Source organism: Barbus barbus, assembly GCF_936440315.1.
Source record: "Barbus barbus genome assembly, chromosome: 9".
Lineage (NCBI taxonomy): Eukaryota > Metazoa > Chordata > Actinopteri > Cypriniformes > Cyprinidae > Barbus > Barbus barbus.
In genome coordinates this window covers 6,987,693-7,013,985 of record NC_136737.1, presented here as the reverse complement: position 1 = coordinate 7,013,985, position 26,293 = coordinate 6,987,693, and positions in this window count along the sequence as shown.

The window sequence follows — 26,293 nt, the reverse complement described above, 5'->3', positions numbered from 1 at the left end:
TTAGATGGGATCTCCTTTTTGTGAGACAGGGTAATTTTTCACCCCTCTTCAGGTGATATTATGCTATATTTTTCATTGAAATTTAGTTCTGGAATATTAGCTCAAGTATATTTTTGTTTATATATTTTGACAAATATATTCCCTACCTCTTGTAATGTGGTTTCAAATAATATATATGAAATTGAAAAAAAAAAAAATAAAAAAAAAAAAATACTAAGATACTGTATGTGTGTGTGTGTGTGTGTGCTCTTTACAGCTCATTCAAGTGCTCCAGACTGGTTTTTGATTCTACTTCATCCTTCGATGTTCTGTTTCATCTTTAAAAGTAAGATTACATAGAGTTTAGAACTGGATTTAGCCAACTATTTTGTCAAATACTGACAATGATCTACACTACAGCTTTTACATGGAATAAATGTGCAATGTCAAAAGATTCCTATCAATAGAAAACAGGAATGTGGTTGTCACAATGGCAATGCATTCTGGGAATTTAGGACACAGGCTACAGCAGAGACTGGATAGTATTGAATGTAGATGTTGTATGTTATTTTATGTTTATATTATTTTAATTAAGATCACGTTGGAGTGGTTAAGGCTTACTGTATCATCAATTGCCATAGCCCTTTTCACAGCCTAGTGAAAAAAAGAAGCTTTTTCCGTGATAGAAAGCTGAAAAAGCAGAGGTATTTCATGCAGACATAGTCAAGGGCTATGGCAATTAATGATACAGTACGAGTTAATCATTCCAGCGCGATCTGTTAGTCAAACATAAAATATTATAAAAATGTCTACATTCACTACGGAACACCGATGAAAACTGAAATTCAGCATGGTAAACAACTAAAATTAAATGTGGCCTTATAATTGATATCTGTAGATTTAGTCTGTAGATTATAGATACAGGGATTTTCATTAAACTGTGAGCGCTCACACCACAAATAAATAAAGAAATCATATATGGAAAAGCTATCTGTGGCAGCTTGTTGATACCTGGCCACTTGTTTGTAGGTATTAAGATTATTCATTGATTTTTCTACTTTTAAACCCTACATTTAACAGTGATCTTTGCTATGAGATGTCATAAAATTTGTATGAAAATGTGCTTGTGTGATTACAGGTGCTGTGAGAAAAAGTCAACACTGATACTTATGTTTCTGTCTCACTCTTGTCCTAAGGTTATCATACTCAGCCGGATGCGGTCCGTGTCCAGACCAGATAATGGACCTGCACCCGGAGATTACCACAACGCAGCCCTGAATGTCAGCGAAGACCACGACAAGTGAACATCACGACTAGACAGACAGCACAGATCCTCAGAAAAAGACCACGAGAAACAGACAAGTCCTCTGCACAGACCTCTACGGCCAGCAGTGAACGTGTCATGCCAGGAGCTGCTAGGACCACGATGCAGTTTTATCATGCTTACAGTCACTGTTAAACCAGTCGTCCACTACTGGCTAAACAGCAGCCCTGCTGGACAGACTACAGCTTCTCCTCCAACCAAATGACAGCGTGACGTATCCTGATCTTCCAGCAGCAGGAGCTGGATGAAATATTGTGAATGACATCAGTCCACAATCTCACTAGTGATGCAGCCTGAAATCATAATCACACCATCTGTGTTCATTTAGCCAGAGGAGAGCTGAGCTGACTGCTCCTGGTTTATCCCAAGGTGTTTTTTCTTCGTTTTAGTCACCTGTTGGAGTTTGGGTTCCACTGTCACCTCTGGATTGCTTAGCTGGGGTTTAAAAGATGCTGAATATTCAGGAATAATACTGATTTGATTGTATTGCATAATGACAAAACTTGAACTGAATTGTTGGATTATGATATCACTGTTTTGTCCAGAGCTGCTTTATTGCTGAATCGACTTTGTTTCATAATGTATTAATTTTGCAACATTTTTACTGATATTGAGTTTTATTAAATCAACATCAAGCTGACACAAAGTGAATAATGAAACTTTTGCTATAAAATTCCTTATAGCTGAATTGAGCTAATTCATTCGTAAAGATTAACTTTACCAAGTTATCGAACTGAATTTTCTTTTTAGAGGTAAAGTTTTTCTAAATTTTTGTAAATGTTTTTGTACAATTTGTGGTTGCATTTTATTTTTATTTATCTTCATGTAATACCTACATTTTATATAGGGTTTCATTGTTATTGGCCAAGAAAAGTTGAGATTTTTTCCAAGTTTTGAACGATTTTCTGGTTTATTAATATTAATAAAGGGAGACATATGGAATATTTAAGCATTTATAGAGCAATCTAGTCTACATAATGTTTGTCAGCTCTATTTTAGGTATTTCCATAGCTAGTTTTGGCCAGATTACTCATTTTAAATAAGGTATAAACCCACCTGTTCGGATCTGGGTCGGATGAGCTACTTCATGAACAGGTCTGCTTGTTCGCAATGCAAGGGTAAAAAAGTAACTGGTGTTTGAACAAGTACAAGTGCCCCTCCTTTTTAACTAAAGTCATCACGCTGCGGATGTGGAAACTCCAGTTTGCTTTTATTTAGCTAGTGGGGACTTCACTGCTATAAGGCAGTCAAACACTTATGAATCAGAAGCTGTATTCATTTCCTGAGGGAGGATGTGGTGATAATGAAGCTTTTCCTTTATGTACTCGCAGTGACTTTGACTTTACAGAGTTTCTGATATTGTCAAGAAACTATCGTAGGCTGTGGTCGCAAGACCGTAACAACGGCCCTGTCTTCAGTTCGTACCTCTCTCACTGTATCGTGCAGTGTGTCTTGGGCTTAAAACAATTCCCAGACAACAAGCAGTGTTGGCCCACATCTGGCCCGCATGGATTTCACACGGGCCGGATCTGGGCCAAAACTATGTTGCTGTCTGGGTTACATCGTCGATAATGATTAGTATTAATTTTGATATTATGCTTTTAAATGTGATGTGAAGGAGATACCGCATAAACCATGATGGTGGATTTTTTATTATTATTATGATTATTTATAAACGTTCAAATATATGAATGGGGAAAGGGGGTGAAAATGTAAATATGATAATCATGATACTCGTATGTTTGTCTGATGGGTGAATGTGTGAATCGATGTTCTTCTGTTGTTTGTTTGCATGTGTTATATTATGAATCCAGACTCTACTCTCTGTTGAAAAGCATCTTCACTGCACTATTTTTTGCTTAGGTGTGTCTGTTGATTCATACAAAGTGTTATTGATGGAGGGAGATTCAGTCACTCTACAGACTGGTGCTCAAACAAACCAACAAGACCGAATTAAATGGTATTTCAATGACACTCGCATCACTCAAATCAGTGGAGATGTCAGCAGGATCTGTACAGATGTTCAGTATAATGAAGGTACCGAGAGATTCAGAGACAGACTGAAGCTGGATCATCAGACTGGATCTCTGACCATCATGAACACCAGAACCACAGACTCTGGACTTTATAAACTACAGATCAGCAGCAGTGGCAGCAGCTTCAGCATCACCAGAGTGAAAAGATTCAGTGTTTCTGTCACTGGTGAGTAAATAACTTAGTCATTCAATGCATTTTCCTTTGATGAATTGGAGAGACAAAAAAAATTTACAACTCAATGTGTTTTGGGGTTTGGAATTGTGCTGAGTCCGTAACACTTTGATGTTGTGAACATGCAGAATGAATATCAGCTAGTTTCACGATGAGTGATGTCGCTTCCTGTTGAGCTGAGCGTGATGCTGTTTAACTGCTGTTGCTAGAAGGTGAAGATGTCACTTATCAGTTTAATCAATGTCATACATCTGACGACTGAAGTAGAAAGTGAAGTGACATGTGGCCAAATATGGTGTTCTATACTCAGAATGTGTGCTTTGCATTTAATCCATCCAAGTGCACACACACACACACAGACACACACCATGAACAGACCCGGAGCAGTAAATATCATTTGAAGATATTGCTAAATATTGGATTTATTATCATTCACTCTAGTAATAATAACTGTCTTTATCTGTTCCAGATTCAGGTCTGTCTTCAGCTGCTGTAGCAGGAATAGTTGTTGTTCTTCTGGTGGCCGCTGCTGCTGTAATTGTTGGTGTGGTTTACTATCGCCGCAGGAGCCATACAGCAGTACCACGGAATGTAAGTATTACAGCCTCTTTAAATCCGCAATGATAGAACTGCGTTTCCACAGATACCGCACCAAGGTGGGCATTATACTGGAGGGAAGACATTTTTATTTTTTCTCCCCAATATTTTTGTTTTCTTTCACATTATATCCAGATGCATTAATGTAAGAAGAAAACATATGATATAATGTCTTGTTTTTTGAAAAAAAAAGAGTTTGTGCTTAGTTAAAAAAGAAATAAATAATCTACCAGTGGCATCAGAAAACTCAATCACAGGGGGATCACGTGACCCTTCGACAGCGATGCAGGCTTGAATCTTTCGCTCTGCTCACTTTGCCATATTTTGCATGATCCTGTCAGAAAAGTTTTAACCACTCTGCATTGGACCTGTCATGAGTGTTAAGGCAGACAAAGGGGATCGGAAAAGAGAGATTGAGCAATCGCCAATGAAGAAAATTTTTTTCAGAAAAAAAGAGTTTGAGATCATAGCTACCGCATCGAAGCAGACACGTGACCGCATAGATTCTGTTCAAGCAGCTGCACGTGAGGATAGGAGGACAGTCACGGGCTTAAGAAATCAGCTGGAGCGACTCACCGACAAGGTGACGGATATGGAGGACAGGTGCAGGAGGAACAACGTACGACTGGTGGGGCTGCCAGAGGGGGCTGAGGGATCCGACGCGGCTGGTTTCCTCAAAGTTAATATTTCTAAGTGGATTCCTTCCTTGAAGGGCCGTGACATTGAGATCGACCGGGCACATCGCGTGTATGACGGAGGGAGGGGCTCCGATCGGCCGCGCACCCTCATCTTCCGTGTACTGAGATGGCATGACAGATCATATCCTGAAGGGTGCTCGAAAGGCTTATCCGGTGAAATGCGCACAGAACAATGTCACACTGCTATTTTTTCCCGACTTTAGTCCAGCTACAGTGATTAGGAGAAAGGCATTATTTGGTCCGGTTTTGAAGAAGACGACAGCGCTTGGTCTCCAGCCCTTCCTCATCTATCCGGCCGTAATCAAGCTACGGCACAAGGGGGAACAGAAAAGCTTCGATTCCCCTCAGAAAGCGGAGGATTTTATTAGCTCCCTGTCCCAGCAGAAGACGTATGCCGCGGCTCTGCGTGGGGGAACGGCGGCCGCTGTTTCTTGATGGTCGGGATGAACATGGTCCCAGCTGCTCAGGAGCTGATGATGGCAGAATGGACATGGACGCTGACTAAACTTGGTTTTTGCTTTTTTTTTATTCTCTCCCCTCTACTACTGAGATATTGTTTCTATATATCCGGTAAAACGATCTCATTGCTGGCAAGACTGGCACCCCTTTTTTCTTTTTTGGAGGGGACTAATGGAGAGTTGGTTTAATTTTAATTATATTTTTTTTGGCAGTACGAGCTTTTTGGGAGACATTTCCTGCGTTGGAGTGGATCGGTCACGAACCATCACTATTTTTTGTTGCTCAGTCAGACCTATGTTCTCGGTAATGTGCGGTCTGAGTTGTTCCTTGTTTAAGGTTGTCAGTTCATGTTTTTATGTGGTTTTTACTTTTTACAACAGACGTTTATACTTTTATTTATTTTACCTTATTTCTAAAGGGATTTTTCATCTAGGAGGTTTGGTATCTAAAATACACGTCAACGTTTACACGCTATATATTCAATGCATACTCTAAATATTTTATCACTAAATGTGAATGGGTTAAATTCTGCGGTTAAACGAACTCGTGTGTTAGAATATTTACATCGTAAATCTATTTCCTGTGCCCTAATTCAAGAGACACATTTAAAGCAATCCGACGTGGCACGTTTCCAGAATAAGTATTGCAAATTGGGGAAGTCGTGGCCTAATGGTTAGAGAGTTGGACTTGTAATCCGAAGGTTGCGAGTTCGAGTCTCCGGCCGGCAGGAATTGTAGGTGGGGGGAGTGAATGTCCAGCGCTCTCTCCACCCTCAATACCACGACTGAGGTGCCCTTGAGCAAGGCACCGAACCCCCAACTGCTCCCCGGGCGCTGCAGCATAAAATGGCTGCCCACTGCTCCGGGTGTGTGTTCACGGTGTGTGTGTGTGTGTGTGTGTGTGTGTGCATTTGTTCACTACTCACTGCTGTGTGTGTGCACTTGGATGGGTTAAACGCAGAGCACCAATTTCGAGTATGGGTCACCATACTTGACAATACATCACGACTTTACTTTAAATTAGCAGCTTTTTCCTGCGCTCAAAATAAAACTAAGGGGGTGCTTATCCTTGTTAACCGGAAGTTAAATTTAACAATTGAACACCTTGGTAGTGATGAGAAGGGTAGATTTGTTTTTATCCGATGCAAAATATATAATAATAGGTTAGCCTTGGTCTCTATTTATGGTCCGAATGAGACAGACAGTGCATTCCTTTCACAGATCTCCAAAACTCTGCTTGAGCAGATTGATTGCCCTCTAGTGGTGGGTGGGGATTTTAATGCTGTCATAAATCCTGCTTTAGATAAATCTCAATCTGATACAACAGCTAATCCATCCTCTAAATTACTGAATAAATTTATCACTGAGCTTAACGTAATCGATCTTTGGAGAATTCAGAATACTAAATCTAAGGACTTCACTTTTTTCTCTAATAGACACAAGACTTTCTCTAGGATAGACTACATATTTCTCAGCCCATCTTTAATTTCGTCTGATTCCTCCATCTCTATATTACCAATTTTATTATCTGATCATTCTGCTGTGCTATGCAGCGTTCCTCTTTCCGATGTTAAAGCCAAGTCCCCTAGATGGCGCTTTAACGTATCATTATTAAGTAATCAGTCTTTCATTCCTTCTTTAAAAGAATATATTACGGAGTTTCTGGAAATTAATATGCCCTCTGGTGTGGATCCTCAAAAACTGTGGGAGATGACTAAGTGCGCTATACGAGGTTTCTGTATATCTTTCTCTTCTACTCTTGCCAAAGCGAAAACCCGCCAGTTTACACAATTAGAAAATAAAATCCAATCATTACAAAACCTACAAAAACAACATTTTACTGAGCAACAGACTACACAGTTGTCCTCTTTAAAAGAAGAATATGATTTGCTTTCACAATCAAAGGCGGAGTTTATTTTACATAGGACTAGGCAAAAATATTATTTTGAATCGGAGAGACCTAGTCATTTATTGGCTCTTAGGTTGAGAGAATGCGAGTCTAAGGCATATATTAGCGCAATAAAATCATCGGATGATCAGGTCACCACAAACCCTGTGGCAATTAATTAAATATTTAAAGGTTTCTACACAAATCTATATAAAGCCGAAACAGATTTTGATGAATCAATCTGTAAGCAGTATTTAGATAAATTGGAACTGCCTCGGATCTCACAGATGGATAAAGAATCTTTGGAGGCCCCATTAAGTTTGGAGGAACTCCATGTCTCTTTAAAAAGCCTTCAGAAGGGCAAATCGCCAGGCCTAGATGGTCTCCCCCCAGAATTATACGTAGAAATTTGGGATTTGGTAGGGACACTTATGCTTAATTCATTTAATTTTGCAATTGAACATGGGGTATTTCATAGAGATCAAAAAACATCACTGATTTCATTACTTCTTAAAAAAGGGAAAGATCCATTAGATTGTTCCAACTACAGACCAATTTCGCTTATCTCATGTGATCTAAAAATGTATGCTAAAGTTTTTGCTTCTCGTATGGAGAAGGTAATTCATAGTCTGATCAAGGAGGACCAAACTGGTTTCATCAAGGGGCGTAATGCATCTGATAATATGCGTCGACTCCTTCATATTCTTGACTTTGCAGACTCCCACCCAACCCCTTGTGCAGTCTTTTCACTTGATGCAGAAAAAGCCTTTGACAGGCTAGAGTGGAATTGTACGTGGGCAGTTTTGCAATGTTTTGGCTTCGGTGAACACTTCATTTCTATGATTAAGACATTATACCACTCACCTGCAGCATCAGTCATAACTGGTAATGTTATTTCCCCCCCATTCCCTTTACAGCGGGGAACGAGGCAGGGCTGTCCGCTTTCCCCCTTATTGTTTTGTCTATCTCTTGAACCCTTAGCACAAGCCATCAGGAAGTCTGAAGTATCGATTAAGATTTATGATCATAATCATAGTATTTCGTTATATGCTGATGATATTATTCTATATTTAGACCACTTTGATGTTTCAGTCCCTAATATAATTAAGGAATTTTATAATTTTAGTAGCTTATCAGGATATAAAATAAATTGGAGCAAATCTGCTTTAATGCCAATTAACAATATTAAAGTTAATTCTTCTATTCCCTCATTCATCCCTATTAAGGACTCTTTCACCTATCTGGGCGTTACCATATAAAAACATTCATAAGATTGCCAGGGACAATTTTAATAATATTTTAGTTAAGGTCAAGAATGACATTCAAAGATGGAAGAATCTTAACGTTTCCCTCCAAGGAAGAATCTCCACTGTTAAGATGAATTTGCTACCTCGATTAAATTTTTTTTTCTCTATGCTACCGCTTTCTCCCCCTCCAGGTTACTTTAAGGAGATTAACTCCATAATCACAAAATTTATCTGGAATGATAAATGCCCCAGAATTAAACTTACCACATTACAACATCCTAATAGCGCAGGAGGACTGGCTGTACCAGATTTTGAACTGTATTATTGGTCGTTCCAGCTTAAGGCTCTTCATACTTGGGTTGATCCTCAATCTACAATTTCTTGGAGAGTGATTGAAGCTGACAAGGTTAAACCAAATAGACTCCAAGATATTTTATTTACTGGCACAGGGAAAAAAGGGGATAATTATAAATTTGGTCCGGTTGTGGCCAATTCTATTCAAATCTGGAAAACGGTTGAACGTCGGATTGGAGGACCCTTCAAATTTTGTAATAGTACACCTTTATGGCACAATTTTAATTTTGTATGCGGAAATCGCCGATTTGTCCAACCCTCTTGGTCTTCTTTAGGTGTAAACACGTGCGGTGATATATATGATAACCAGGGCCTATGTTCATTTCAGACGTTAAGAACTAAATTTTGTCTACCAGCATCTGCATATTTTGTCTTTCTTCAATTACGTTCCGCTCTCAAAGCGTATGGCGTTCCTTGGTCTTCTCCCGTTTCCTCTCATCCTATGCGGGACTGGATTGCACCATCTGCTGGTCGGCCATCTGCTTCCTTAATATATAATACGATTCTTGATTGCATTATAAAACCTCTCTCTATTAAAACTATTTGGAATAGGGAATTATCTGACCTTAATTAATCTGTCGACTGGGAGAGGGTGTGGTCTAATCTAAGTTTAACATCTAAAAATCTGGCGCATCGTCTTATTCACTTCAACGTCATTCATAGAGCATACACAACTCCTTACAAAAGATTCAAAATGAAACTACAATCAAATTTCAACTGCCATATATGTAATACTACATCATCAGGTACTTTTCTGCATATGTTTTGGGAATGTCCTATCACTATCAGTCTATGGACACATGTAAACCTGGTTTTATCATCCTTACTGCAAATTGATTGATCAGTTAACCCAAGTTTGTGTCTTCTTAATGATGATTCTGGTCTTTGTATAAGTTCGATGCAAAAGAGAATGTTGTTTGCTGGTTTTACAGCTGCGAAGAAGACAATAATACAGAACTGGTTTACACCGCATATGTGTGGGAAAACATATTGGATCCGTAGCCTCCTGCAAATAGTGTCTTGTGAATGTACAACAGCACGAATCAATGGAGCCAAGCCTTCTACCATTGCTGCTTGGCAGTGCTTTCTCTTTGAAATACGTGACTGTATGGAGGAGTGACTTCTGTGGGTTTCTTTTTTCTGTCCTTCCTTTTCTCCCTCCTTTTGACTGGACTTTGAGATGTTGAGTATATGTCTGTTGTTTTATATTATTATTTTATTTTATTTTTTATATATTGTTTTTTTATGTTGTGTTATGTATGAAAAATAAAAATAAAAAATGTTGATAACAAAAAAAAAACAAAAAAAAACTATTTCACAGCACTTTCAAGTGTCTGGATTTTAACAACTAAAGATCAACAGCACCATCAACTTTAGGAGCTTCAGTGTTTCTATCACTGCTGACTATAGTTTAGTCATTCACTGCATTTTCATTTGAGGAATGTAAAACATACATTTTTAAATCAGTCCAATAAATGAAAAAGTGAGCTATGACTCAGCATTAAAGCATAATGAAGATCATCTCTATCAACTTCACATGCACATCAAGTGACAGCAAAGTTTGGTGACACAATTTTCATATTATGTGTTATGTCACATGACTCGTACAGTCACCTGTTAGTGCATAGTGCTGTAATGCTGTATTAGCTGCTGTTATTTAAAGCACACCAGATGGCGCCACTTGAAAAGACATTACAGTATAAAGATATTTTATTCCAATAAACTGAATTAATCGGTTTAATTGAGTTTGTTGTTGTTGTTATATAGTATTATAAACAGCAGTGACTATAAAAACAGCAACGTCTAGTTATAGTGCCCGCTATTGTGTAAAATGTGTTTAACACTGAATACAACTTAGGACAGTGCATGCACAAAATAAAATAAATAATGTGGCACAAACAGCAGAGAATAAATATGAACTAAAAGGTGTGAGTCAGGGCTCATATGAGCTCTCTGGGACATTCTGTTTCATATTTCTAAGTTGAGAAATCTGTTCTCTGAGGTGACAGAGCGATTAAAAAAAGGATAAGCGTTTTAACCACTTTCTCATCATCTCTCTCAAACCACGAAAAACACGGAAGTAAATATAACCTGAGACGATAAAGATTTGACTTTCTTTCTTCCGGTGTTATGCAGAAAGGGACCGACAGTTTCTGTTCACTTTCATTGTATGAAAAAAGGTGATAATCATCGGCGACAGGCTGTCATTCTGCCTAATAGAACTCATGCAGGATTATTACGGTGATTATTATGGACGATCTAATCATTCAATATAATAATGGTAAGCAATAAAAATAATAATAATTTATCTTCATTCACGTGACACGAGTTCGTTTATTCAATAGCCTAGTATTCCTGCACCGAAAGTGAAAGTGATGTAATGTGACAACATAATAAGCAGTTAATAAATCGTAGTTGAAAAGCATGTTAGTAATACTTGTAAACAATAATGTTAACGGTTGATAATTGTGATCGGATCACCGAAAACGTGGTGTTACTTTCATCTCATCTCACGTTGCGTCTTCTCGCCCAATCATCGTGGAGACTCTCTCTCGCTCTCTCTCTCTCTCTCTCTCTCTCTCTCTCTCTCTCTCTCGAGCACAATTGAACGTCCCCGCCGCGTTTAGGTCGACGTTTCCAAACCGAGGTCATTAACTAAGTAGGCCTAGTTATCTATTGTGGTAATTTACAGTTTGTGTCAAAAAGTTGTTGGTCTAGATAACTGTATTCTGTATGTTTGACACATGTGCGATCATTTTCTTCCAAATTCAATCATTTTGAGCTTCCGGTACAATACTAGGACATTTCCAATCTGGCACACTGTCTTGTTAACAGGCAGTGCTTCTCCAGAATGAATAGGCCTAGCTATAATTAGTTTAATGGGGCAGTGGCGGCCTAATGTTTAGAGAGTCGGACTCGTGATCCAAAGGTTGCAGGTTCGAGTCTCCGGCCGGCAGGGATTGTAGGTGGGGGGAGTGAATGTCCAGCGCTCTCTCCACCCTCAATACCACGACTGAGGTGCCCTTGAGCAAGGCACCGAACCCCCAACTGCTCCCCGGGTGGTGCAGCATAAATGGCTTCCGGGTGTGTGTGCACTTTGGATGGGTTAAATGCAGAGCATGAATTCCAAGTATGGGTCGCCATATGTCATTTCACTTTAATTTTCCGAATACAGTGCACAGCATAAATGAGTTCACCCCCTCTGAATAAATATAAAGGTGTATTTTCTTAATGATCATTAATATTATTCATGGAAAGATGTCAATGTAAATGTATTAAACATATACTTCATAAAAACAACAAAATATATGCCAATATTTTCTGCAAGATAATTAAATTAGCCAATTTGGTTTAAATGAAGGATTTCAGAAATGAGTACACCCTACAGTTAATTCAGTAAATGTATAATATTCTAGTAGGTTAGTATGTCCTCCAGAACTTTAAGTATACTGCTCTGACCCTTCTTGGCACTGAGTGTACAAGTTCCTGACACATTTTCACATCTGTCCTGTTTAACTCCTGGAGGACGACCTCCTTAAATGCTCTGGTCTTTAATGGGGAGTTTTGTTCAGCTCGTCTCCACAGAATCCCTCACAGCTGCTCAAGAGCGTTAAGATTGAGTGAAATACATGTCCACTGAAGGATTTTCACCTTGGGAGAATGAATATCTTCATTGTCATGCTGAAAAAATGCCCAATAATGCAGGGAATGAGGGGAGGGTAGCATCTTTGTTTCAAGTTTTTGTATTCCATCTCACAGTGGTGTGTGAATTCATGACAGGGTAGAGTTGATAAAGCACAACTCCCTCAGACCTTCAGCACTCACTCATCCCTACATAAAAGCTTGCTTTACTACCACTGAACGTCACTGTGGGCACCAAGCACTTCTCACTGTACTCCTCTAGCAACACCAGAACATTTTGGATGATTTTAGATCCAAAATGATTGACTTGGTCTCTTGAGACCAGAGTATGGATTCCCAGAAGTCTCTGTTTTGTAAATATGGGTAAATATAGTTCTCTCCCAAGTGGTTCCACTGCTGCCAGCATTAAGTTGGAGTATGATTCAGTAGGCTATGTTACACTTTTAATTGTCAGGAAATTACTTGGTTTTTTTTGTTTGTTTTTTTTAGTTTTATTTAGTAACTTTTAGGAGGGTGTACTCATTTTTGCAACACAACATTTTATCACTTTGATAAGAAAATCTTATTTTGATATATAATTTTGACATTCTTCTTTGGTAACTGATCAAGCAGGCTTGTTGGAACATTATATATCCAAAGAAACCTAATATGTCATCTAAGTAAAGAGTAATTGCTGAATTTGTTAAGTTTTAGAGGGGGTGTACTCATTTATGCTGTGCACTGTATATGCAGGAGAGGTGGGATAGAGAATTGATATAGTACATACACTTAGTTTAATTAGCATAACATAATTTACGTTACGCCCTACTGAAGGTAATAATTAAAACTGACCATCCACATCTCTTCACTGACTATCTGATGCTATTGCACACAAAACTTAATTCAGACTAACTGACCACAACAACTTGCTACAGTCAAAATGACCTTGCCATTTTTTGTGTTTTACACAATGCTGAATCAGTTTTGTTTTTCTTCTGGGTCTGGACTGCATTAACAATAATCATGTTAAAACCACGTTTTAAATCTGATATTAAAATTTGTGGTTACCATACATTTATATGTATGTTTTTTTATGAGTGTGAATGTAGATGGATATAGTTGTATTTCTATGAGAGATGTGAAATTTCGTTGTAAGCTACATGCAATGACAATAAAGGTATTCTATTCTTACAAAAGGTGAATATTTTGACATTGGCATTATTTAATTAATTAATTTTAATTTCCTGACCTCCTTTTTTACATTTCTTGCAGATGCAGCAGACCATGACTGCAATTATAATCAACAGAGATCCAGCAGCAGCGTTTGAATAGTTTGTCCTATGATCCTCCTGTTGATCCATATGGGTGGCATTACTCGCCAGGAAGTTCTGGAGCTCAGACGCACTCGCTGAATCCATTGGTTCAGTCAGGGCAAAAAAAGGATTCAAATGCGAGTGTAAGTAAAACAGTTTATTGATGGCAAGCAAGACAAAAGGATCAGTAACAGGTGCAACCGGAGAGAATCCTGGAAACGAGGATGCAGAGTACAGACCACCCACAACAGGAATCCAGTCAGTATGACCGCAGAAGTCCAGAGCGCAAACAGAAGCCAGTCGACACAGGGTTCTGTTTTCATAAAACAAGTTTACCAAATGAGCCAGGCTTATTTCAGTTATTCTGACTTATTTGGAATCAAATCAACTGACAATAATTCTGACTAACTGAAATAAACCTGGCTTATTAGGTAAACTTGTTTTATGAAACAGGCCCCAGGACAAGACTCCACACCTCAACAACAACAAGTTGACAACATAAGGTAAGAAGCAAGGAATTAAATAGAGAAGCTGAATGAGTCACAGCTGAACCTGCTCTGCTCATCAGCGGAAGAACACACACCCACAAACACACACACAGGCACAGGGAGAGAGAGAGAGAGAGAGAGAGTCAATGAACCTGTGAACCGTGACAATATTGTTACAAAAAATGTATATATTTGTAAAAAAAAAAAAAAAAAAACGTCTGTTCTTTTTTTTTTTTTTTTTATCAGCAGTATGCCTCAAATGTTGTTGATTGAGCTGAAGTTGTACTGAATGCTCTTAATAAAACAAGAATATTTGAAAAACAGGACAAATGTCATCTCTACTCACCATAGACGGAAACACTGCATGTTTTCAGTGTCAGAACCACAACAAAAAGTTCATATTGTCTTCCATCTCGCATTGTTACTCTTGCAGATCATCTTCTGAGTCAAACTGAAACTGCTGTGGCTGGCTTCCTTCAGAGATGTGGTTTGAGCTGGATAAACTTGTAGGTAAAGTTTCTTCATGTCTTGCTTTTATGAACCTGACAAGCAGGCAAATAAAATACTGTATCTTCGCATTAACCGTGCATATACATTGTTCCTATAGACTAAAAGTAGATGTCAATAAAACATGGTGTGATACTGTACATGTGTGTGTATATACATCACGGTTTACTCGCCCTCAAGACATACTAGATTTTGATTTTGAAGCCTGAAAAATTGCATCCATCCATCAAATAATCCACATAATTAAGGCCTTCTGAAGTAAAGTGATGTGGTTTTTGTACTTTAAAAACTATATAAGTAGCTTCCGGAAAACAGCCATATCCAAGTTGATTTACGGCAGAAGAGTGACCTAGTCTAACCCTATTCTAATCTAGACTGAACCCCCCCCCATTGTTTTAACTTGGCATACACAACACATTATCACATTTCAATAATTCAAATTGTATCGCTGCATAAATTAAATCAACCGGAACCAGGAACAGTTCCCACAGCATCCAGTGTACTTGTATTATTAATGTTTAATATTAGTCTGTCTGTCTCATCCTTATCCCAAGGTTACAGACAGCTGGATCCAGACCAGGTGGTGGACCTGCACCTATACACAACCTCATGACGATCCTCATGAGACCTCGTCTACATGTCAGCCTTTGGAACAGATCCTCAGCAAAGACCACAAGAACCAGTCAAGCTGCACAGACTCCTGAAATATTCTGAATGCTACCAATCCCAATCTGACTTGTGATGCTGCCTTAATCATAACACCCCCCCCTCCCCCCCGGAATCTGGAACGATTTTTTTTGCAATGAGGGGAAGACTATTTGAGGGGAACAACATCCAAAATGCATCATCTTCCTTGTATCACTGTAAAGCTGCTTCAAAAGTGCTATATAAATAAAGGTGACTTGGAAGATTTGAAGCATTCAACATTGTTGCACATATCATGTTGACTCATTCGCTTTGACCTGTTTAATCTACGAAGTTCTGAATTATTAAAGCAATATACAGTCGTTTGACTATTAATTATAAACACCTGACTCCCAGTTTGCTTTCACTTTAGGCGCCTGCGACTTTAAGAGGTGCTGCACAGACTGGTCAGTGACATCAAAGTACCGCGAGAGCCATTCGAAAGAATAGGATCCCTCTGCTCTCTCTTATCGGTCTCGCGGTACTGTGATGTCACTGAATCAGTTTGGGTTATGTTGGTTTTACATTCGCACTTTCACAACATTCACACATTTCCACGTTCAATAACTTTATAATATGTGCAATAATTTGTTTGGTAGTGGGAGCTTCACCGCTATAAGGCGGTAGAACTCTTGTGAATCAGAAGCTGAATTTGTTTTCTGAGGGGAAAAGTGGTGATGATGAAGTTTTTTTTTAATGTACTCGCAGTGACTATACTCTACAGTGGTGAGATATTACTCGTTACAATCTCTATTCCGTACATTGCTGTGGCCTAAAGGCCTATACGCTTCTTTGGCACTGTAGCCTTATTGTTGGGATAATTAGGCTGAAAACAGAGCCCAACACTGTTTACAGGAATCGATGGTCAGATGGTCAAAACATTTTAACAACAAAAAAACGCTTCTATGGCAGTTTAAGCGAGATCACGTAACGTATAAACAAGTAACTGAAGTAAAAGTTGACATTTCATATCAGTGCATAAACTGATCCAGTGTAATGCGAGTCGCTTTGGTTGAAAGCTTTTGCCAAATTCATAAAATGTTGGCGTAAATGTTGCCTACATACGTTATGGGAGATTAAGCTCTAAAATATGTTTATAAAATGTAGGAAACACGGCACTGTATGTCTTTAAGCCGTGTAAAATAATTATCTTGTGGGTACTAGTCATGTAAACTTTATTATGAGTCCATGAAAATGTTTGATTAATTGAATGTTCAAATAGGCCTATATGTTTAGGGAAAGGGTGTAAAATTATGAATCAGGAAGTGTATTGTGTTGTATTAGATCATCCATGAGACTCATGTGTGTGTTTGTCTGAAGAGTGAATGTGTGAATCTCTTCTGCAGTTTGTTTGCGTGCTACATTATGAATTCAGACATATTTCTCTCTGTACATTTATACATTTTCACAGCATTATTGTATATTTTGTTTCTTCAGGTGCATCTGGTGTTGGTTCAGATAAAGTATCAGTGTCTGTGATGGAGGGAGATTCAGTCACTCTACACACTGGAGTTCAAACAAACCAACAAGATTACATTCAATGGTATTTAAATGACACTCGCATCGCACAAATCAATGGAGATCTCAGTTTTATCTGTACAGATGTTCAGTGTAATAAAGATAATGAGAGATTCAGAGGAAAACTGCATCTGGATCATCAGACTGGATGTCTGACCATCATGAATATCACAAACATAAACTCTGGGAAATATATACTGAAAATAAGCAGCAAAGACAGTGACACAATCTTCAGTGTTTCTGTCACTGGTGAGTTTTTAATGAGCGTTTAAATGCACTTCAAAATACAAGATCCTCCAGGAGCTGTTGGTTTGTGTTTCAGATGTTCCTCCTGCTGAACTACATGAAATGAAGGAGGGAGAATCTGTCACTTTAGATTCTGGTGTAATAGAACACCCAAATAAAGTGATGACGTGGTATTTTAATGAGATTGAAATCACTGGAGAGCAGAGTAAGATCTGTACAGATGATCAGTGTAAAGAGAGATTCAGAGACAGACTGAAGCTGGATCATCAGACTGGATCTCTGACCATCACAAACACCAGAACCACAGACTCTGGACTTTATAAACTGCAGATCAACATCAGTGACAGCAGCTTCAGCATCACCAGAGTGAAGAGATTCAGTGTCACTGTCACTGGTGAGTAAATAACTTAGTCATTCAATGCATTTTCCCCCAAAAAAACTTTACAACCTAAAATGTGTTGGGGTTTGGGACTGTGGACTGTTTTGAGTCTGCAACACTTTGATGTTATGAACATGCAGAATGAATAAATATCAGCCAGTTTCACTAGAAGTCATGCTACTTGTTGAGCTTAGCGTGCTGTGATGCTGTTTAACTGCTGTTGCTAGAAGGTGAAAGTGTCACATCAGTTTAATCAATGGCATACATCTGATGACTGAAGTAGAAAGTGAAAGTGACGTGTGGCCAAATATGGTGTTCCATACTTGGAATTTGTGCTTTGCATTTAAACCATCCAAGTGCACACACACACACACACACACACACACCTGGAGCAGTAAATATCACTTGAAGATATTGCTAAATATTTGATTTATTATCATTCACTCTAGTTTTAATAACTGTCTTTATCTGTTCCAGATTCAGGTCTGTCTTCAGCTGCTGTAGCAGGAATAGTTGTTGGTGTTCTGCTGGTGGCTGCTGCTGCTGTAACTGTTGGTGTGTTTTACTGTCGCCGCAGGAGCCGTACAGCAGTACCACAGAATGTAGGTATTACATACAGCTGATTTAACAAAATATATATGAGATTTACTGTGGGAGAAAAAAATGTAATTACAGGAACAGTGATATGAATACTTTTTTATATTAATATTATTTATTTATCGTATAATACTTTTTTTATTTATCGTTTACTGAAACAAAAAAATGCACTGTAAATAGTCATCTTGTATTTAATTTTAACATCTCAGAACCAGATATTCAAGAGTGAGGCAATGTCAAAACATTTGAAAACACAAATAACTCCCAAATAAACTAAATAACAATTAATATAACAACACAAAGTGCATCCTTTGTCGCAGGGCAGTTGTCTTGTTAGAAAACACCAATGCATCAGTTCAAGAATTATAGATGTGATATTGAAATAAAACACTACTTCAAGTTTATACTAAAGTAGATGACCATCTGATGCAGTTTAAGACATTGTGTTAAATTATTATTTTATATAGGATTATAGTAGTCTTAAGAACTGTTTCACAAGTGCATGCAATAATGGTTTATGTTCATTGAACAAGCATGAAAAACATTGTTTAAACTCTTTCCAGTGAAAATTTGTTAAACTTATTCGATTGATCTTAAAAAAACAACAACTACATTGTAGTGAAAAGGTACAATTCTTTTTTGCCGAGTACGTACTTATTTATTTATTTATTTTTGTGTAACTTAAACATCAGGCAACCTATTAATTTTACCTTTTGTGAATGTGTATTTTTACAGGAGGATGATGATAACTCGCCACCTGATCCTAATAACGTTTGGGATCGTTTGAGGTAGATGGGATGTCTTTAAACTGTTTACTTACAAAGTGATCCCAAGATTTCAATATATTCAGTACCAATACCAGTACAATTGTCACACCTATTATGTAGCATACCAATTTAAATGACATAAAAATATTTGTATTATATATATATATATTTAAATAGATTAAAAAGTAACATTTAGCCTTGAACAGTATATGAGAAATACTGTAGGCAACATGGTACCATCATTAGAACATAGTTTTTTTTTTTTTTTTTTTTGTGTAGAGGTTTATCAAATCTCAAGTGATTGAGATGGAAACCGAATGTCTCGGTTACGTATGTAACCCTCGTTCCCTGAAGGAGGGAACAGAGACGTCACCTCGGTGACCGACGAATTGGGATCTCGCTTAGAGAAACCAATCCTCTTCGAGTGTAACTATACAAGCCAATGCACATTGGCATGTGATTATTGCATCCAGCTGCCGATGATCACAGCGTGATTATAAGTAGGCAGCAGGTGCAGCGCATATTCAGGTTTTCGCTTCGGAGCTGAGCGTTCGTCGTTCTGCTCCTGACTTCCGCTGACTGGTGGTACAGCAGCTGTGGCGACGGGACATGACGTCTCCGTTCCCTCCTTCAGGGAACGAGGGTTACATACGTAATCGGGATGTTCCCTATCAGTCGGTCACTCCGAGTCACGTCGGTGACCAACGAATTGGGATCCCTACCAAAGGGCCACGGATAGTGCCCCTTCCAGTGTCCTGTGGAAGCCTCCTGCACCCCTATTTTTTGGCGCAGGTCAGGGCTTAGCACAGAAGACCAGTTACTGTTGCTATGGCACTACCCACTCAGTAAGACTGGATAACACTGGGGAAACGTACCCGTTCCACTTGGAACCGGATGCTGCGGAAGCCCACCCTTCCCGAAGGAGGTTCAGAAGCACTTACGCATATGAACAACCGTTTAGGCGCATATGGAAGATTAGAGGAGATAGTACCTCTTGGACAAAGGCAGAACATCTGCCGGGGAAACACGGGCTCTCAGGCTATACCGTGGACTTTACACATATGGGATCCAATTAGGTCTCACCCAGCCCTCTACCGGTTCTCACGGATTCATCGAGTGAGGGCCTGGCGTCAGACGCTCCACCACGTCTGACTGCCGAGGGAATGGAGGAGCTCGACAGGGTCTACAGTACGGACTCTCTGGAGAAGTTTTAGCAAGCCGACCCGAAAAACCATGTCAATATGCATTGGCTCGTTTAGTTACACTCGAAGTGGATTGGTCTCTCTAAGCGAGATCCCAATTCGTCGGTCATCGATGTGACTCGGAGGGACCGACTGATAGGGAACAGTGGGACATCTGTTTCATGTCTTTTGCATTACAAGAAGTATTAATCCACTGATCTGGTTTGACACATCAGTCCGCACTGATAGAATGGCGTTTCCACAGATACACAGTTCTATCAGGTAGGCATTACACTGGGTGAATTATTTTTCAATATTTTTGTTTTGTTTCCCATTACATCAAGATGCATTAATGTAAGAAGAAAAATTAAGATATGTCTTGTTTTCTGAAAAAAAAAATGGTGCTTCATTAAAAAAAAAGTGGCAGTGGCATCAGGAAAAACCCGATTCAAAAAGAAAACAACTTTTCAGAGCTAACACTATGCTTGATTATGGTGCTAATATTTATAATTTAACCACTAACATTAACCCTTCCACCTTCAACAAAAAAACACTGGTTGATTAACTGAATAGCATAGCTCTTTATACACTCACCTAAAGGATTATTAGGAACACCATACTAATACTGTGTTTGACCCCCTTTCGCCTTCAGAACTGCCTTAATTCTACGTGGCATTGATTCAAGAAGGTGCTGAAAGCATTCTTTAGAAATGTTGGCCCGTATTGATAGGATAGCATCTTGCAGTTGATGGAGATTTGTGGGATGCACATCCAGGGCACGAAGCTCCCGTTCCACCACATCCCAAATATGCTGTATTGGGTTGAGATCTGGTGACTGTGGGGGCCATTTTAGTACAGTGAACTCATTGTCATGTTCAAGAAACCAATTTGAAATGATTCGAGCTTTGTGACATGGTGCATTATCCTGCTGGAAGTAGCCATCAGAGTATGGGTACATGGTGGTCATAAAGGGATGGACATGATCAGAAACAATGCTCAGGTAGGCCGTGGCATTTAAACGATGCCCAATTGGCACTAAGGGGCCTAAAGTGTGCCAAGAAAACATCCCCCACACCATTACACCACCACCACCAGCCTGCACAGTGGTAACAAGGCATGATGGATCCATGTTCTCATTCTGTTTACGCCAAATTCTGACACTACCATCTGAATGTCTCAACAGAAAACGAGACTCATCAGACCAGGCAACATTTTTCCAGTCTTCAACCGTCCAATTTTGGTGAGCTCGTGCAAATTTGAAAAAACTTTTTCCTATTTGTAGTGGAGATGAGTAGTACCCGGTGGGGTCTTCTGCTGTTGTAGCCCATCCACCTCAAGGTTGTGCGTGTTGTGGCTTCACAAATGCTTTGCTGCATACCTCGGTTGTAACGAGTGGATATTTCAGTCAAAGTTGCTCTTCTATCAGCTTGAATCAGTCGGCCCATTCTCCTCTGACCTCTAGCATCAACAAGCCATTTTCGCCCACAGGACTGCCGCATACTGGATGTTTTCACACCATTCTTTGTAAACCGTAGAAATGGTTGTGCGTGAAAATCCCAGTAACTGAGCAGATTGTGAAATACTCAGACCGGCCCGTCTGGCTCCAACAACCATGCCACGCTCAAAATTGCTTAAATCACCTTTCTTTCCCATTCTGACATTCAGTTTGGAGTTCAGGAGATTGTCTTGACCAGGACCACACCCCTAAATGCATTGAAGCAACTGCCATGTGATTGGTTGATTAGATAATTGCATTAATGAGAAATTGAACAGGTGTTCCTAATAATCCTTTAGGTGAGTGTATACCAGCTACACCCAAACTATAATATATTTATTAAAGTTAAATATACTCAGAATGGAGAAAAAAAAAAAAAAGCAGCAGAGGACTTTAAGAATGCACAAGGGTATAAGCGTGGATGTTTTTTTTTTTTTTTTTTTTGCTAAGCATTATGCCTGTAAATGGATATGTATGATAGAAGCTACGTTAAATACTCTTGCATTAAACATTGCAAAAATACTAATGTGGTGTTTGTCTGGAGTGAGGTGCTGATTAGTATTTTATGTGATGTTTTATTAACAAAGTTTGGGAGGAGCACGTCAGATAGTTAGCCTAATTAACACAGGAGGTTCGCACACAAGTTAATCAGTGCACGGATATAAATACAGCTGACATACCTCTATTCATTTGATGGTTAATCAGCATCCCTCCACCGCCCCTTCTCCACTCAAGCGGTATCACTAGAGTTCTCACCAGACTATGGGGGGTACTCTGGGTTCGGGCCATTCCTGAGCCCGGAGCCCTTCCCCAGGACAGCACGCCAACTACGCATTACTATACTCGCCAAATAAGCATTACCTTACCCGTGCTAAATATATGTAAGTGTGAACTCGTGAATTGTTTGTATGCTTGTTTTTTGTGCATGTGAGATGAATGACACAACAGGTCTTCATCTAGTCTCTTTTTCAGTTCTATTGTGTTCAGCTGTGATTGGCAGTTTTTGTTGTTGTTGTTATTGTATTTTGCTGATGTATTTGTCTTGTAGAATATTATCAAAGTTTGATGGCGATGAGTGCCTTTACATAATTTTCAGTTCAGCCATTCTTCTTCAGCTTTAGACTTCAGTTTTCAAGGTTCTTTGTTTTGATAGCATTCTTGTTTTTTGATTTGTCTTGCAATTGGTGTTGCTCATTTTCTTTTATTTACTATTAATTTTACATCAGTCAAGGGAAAAAGTGCCTTGAAGTAAAACCCACAACAGTCTTTTCTGAAACACAAAACATCATGTATGTATGTTTATGTGCTAAACGTTATTAAAAACATAATCAAAGGTTTTTTTTTTTTTTTATTCATTATAAATAACATTTCCTTTCCTTACAGGATTAATATTTATATGCTTTTGAATACTAAATGACTCTTAACACTTTGGCCAAAGTTACTGTGTGTTGAATAAGAGGAAACAACACAAGACAGCTGCCTGAAAACATATAAATATATAAACCTCACGACTTCAGTAACAAGCTGAAGTAATCAAGAAACCTAGATTTGCTTTGAGCTAGTAACAGGGTTTGCTGAATTATCACACATGAAGAACCAATAATATTAGAGAAGAAATATCTAATGATCACTTCTGTCATGCACTTACTCTGTATAAACTGTACTCTTTTTGTTGGGGGGACTGGTGTCAGATCCTCCTGGCCATTATTAAATCTTTTCAAAGGCATTGTCTGGAGTCTGTCTGGTCATTTATTACATCTTCTCTTGTAATGAGAAGTGTTTCTAAACCTGTTGTCCAACAAAAGAGAACATTATAGCATGTTTTTACTTAACATAAGTTGAATGTTAGAAATAACTTCCTTCTGTGATTATAGTATGATGCCTTGTCACAGTTGAGTGTTTATTCAAAAAGCTTCTATATTCTTTTTACTCAGTTACAGCAATAGCTGGATGCCTTTGTCCATGTTATGGATTTCCTGGAGTGTCATTTCTATTATTTTCGATTATCACGCATCTGTGGGTTTTCAGCGCGAGGGCGCCCTCTGGCGTCCAGACATTATATACATTAAATTATGTTATGAATGAAACTGAGATACATGTGTATAAAACAAATACAGCAAGAATAGCACATCTGTCAGTGAGGTTTCCAGTAATCTCAGCTGTCCTCCTAGTAACAAAAGTTACAAAAAAAAAACTTTAGTAATTTACCTAATATACATGCATTTTTTCCCCCTCAATGCATACTATTAGTCTTTGGACCCTTAAGATTTTAAGTGTTCTTATTGTGTGATAAAGTATTTGTCTGTTTTAAATGGCTAAAAGTAGAGAAATATTGTGTGAATTTTGTATTAACTACATTTCATGATAAAATAGAAAGCAACTAGTGTTATTGAAATTGTGTATTTATTCAATTCTCAATTATAGTGCATGGGGGAAAAGTACATACTTAAACTGTGTATGATCTCACAGTGCCAGTTTTACTGACGTTCATCTTCTGAGACATTTTTATTTAGGATGTTGTTTGATTTGTTGGGTGAGTTATATTAAAACATACACTGGTTCGTCCAAGCTTTATAATTTTATTAATTAGCTGTTTATTTTAATTTTTTTAATTTTCTGTTTTCTGTTTCAGTTGTGTTTGCTTAATTCATTTATGTATTACCTTAATAAATATCTACTTTTGGGTAGATTTAATTTATGTGTGGCCTCCCTGTTTATGTGAACCATGGGATTTGTAACTGTACTCAGCCTAACTTTACTCGTCTCCAACTGAAGATAGAAACAAGTTCAAGGGGTAAAGTAGTTGTAATGCTTTTCATTGGAGCCCTCTTGTGGGTGAAAAGTCTTTTTTTCTTGTTGTATTTGTTGCTTTTCTTATTTTTGGGCAACCACCTAACCAAATGCAACATTTATATTTTTATTCTGTATTTATTGTATTTTTAATTTAATTTTTAATATATACTAATTGAATCATAAATGTATTGTTTATTTGTATACATTTTTTACTTTTTTTGCTTTACATTTAGGCTATATGTTTTATATTTATTGTTTGTTTGTTTCTTCTATAGCCACAACATCAATAAAGAATGATGCTTGTTGCAGTCAGAGTGCTGCAGAGACAGGATGCTCTTGTTTTGTTTGTTTTTTTTTGTCCCGCTTATGATTTTTCCTCTGCACCTTAGCTCTCCCTTTCTGAAAAACTTGATTAAAAGTCATTTGGCCAGAGTCAATTTAATGTAATGTATGTATTTTATTTCCACAAGGCTACTCTCACATTACTCATGTTATGTAATATGTTCCCTGCACAGAGCACTTTTTCTGTGGTAGAGTCTGTCTTTAATGCAGAGGGACACTGTGATGGACTTTGGATTGGCAGGGGGAAGGTTAAGTCCTTCTTCCACTGCGGTCTGAAGATGAGCCATGCGAGAAGCCTCCAGTACAGCAACAGAAGCACAAACAAATGTAATTTCCCTTGTGACTTGAAAGTGAAAAAGGGAAAGTGAAAGTGTGAGACTGCAGTACTGTGAAGAGCACTGTTTTGTGAAGTAAACACATGCATGTTTTGTCATTGATTTCTCAGTAATGTTGGAGATGTGGCACTGTGCATAGATTTGGAGAGCACCAGACTTCAGTTGGACGGGTTTGAATATCCCACTTAGCAGCTCTGCCCTCTTTATGTAGGCCTGTGCATTCAGACCTTTTGTGGTGATGGTTTTCACTAGCTGGAGGAGGTTGTTGAAGTCCTCACTGCGAGCAATATTTGCAAAGGTAACACTATCGTTGTTTACGAGCAGAGGATAATGGCGCCTATAGGTGCCACGGAGGAGAGGAATTGTTGAAAAAGTTGTTATTTTTGTACAGTTGAACCACTGATGTCACATGTGTCAGAAAGTCCTTAATTTCATCAAAAATATCTTAATTTGTGTTCCAAAGATGAACGAAGGTATTTCGGGTTTAGAACAACATGAGGGTGAGTAATTAATGACAGAATTTTCATTTTTAGGTGAACTATCCCTTTAAACTATATTTTATAAACCAATTGATGAATTCTTTTGATAACTTTTTTTGTCATCGGGGTCTCTAGACCTTTTTTTGCATGGCAAAAAAACATTCTTATTAGTTTTATTCTGCTTGACTCTATATAAAAAAATAGATTGTAACGTATGGTTGCGCTGAGATATGAGCAAAATATAAAAGTAATACAATAGGGTTTAGGTTTGGTGCCTGGACATGGGAAGGTGACAAGAGTTGGAATGCAGTTCCATTGTGGAATAATGAATGTGGAATAGCTATTAGAACCAGGAACAGAGCATTTAAGAAGATAAAAGCATCTCACTCATATCTAGATCTAAATAACAGCAAGAAAGAACAAGCTCCAGTCAAGAACCATAAGAACTGAAAAGTGAAGTTACCAGAGAGAATTCTGCAATATTATGAGAAACTTTGAACATAAAAGAGCCATTGCTAGGGCAAAGAAGACCAAATGATCTGACTGCTGATGCTCAGAACTGAGGTGACACTGACCTCAGCTGGTGAAAATGAGTTATTGGTTCCGGATATGACTAGTGCTAGTCTATATTGTATAATATTTTAATATATATGTATAATATAGACAAATAAAGCATAAATCCTTCTGTCTTTCTTTCTTTCTTTCTGCTTGTTGACACTACTTACATCAAAAAGACTCATTTTGTAACATCCGAAAGGCGCATTTTTGTGCCTTTAAAAGAAAGGAAAGGGAAAG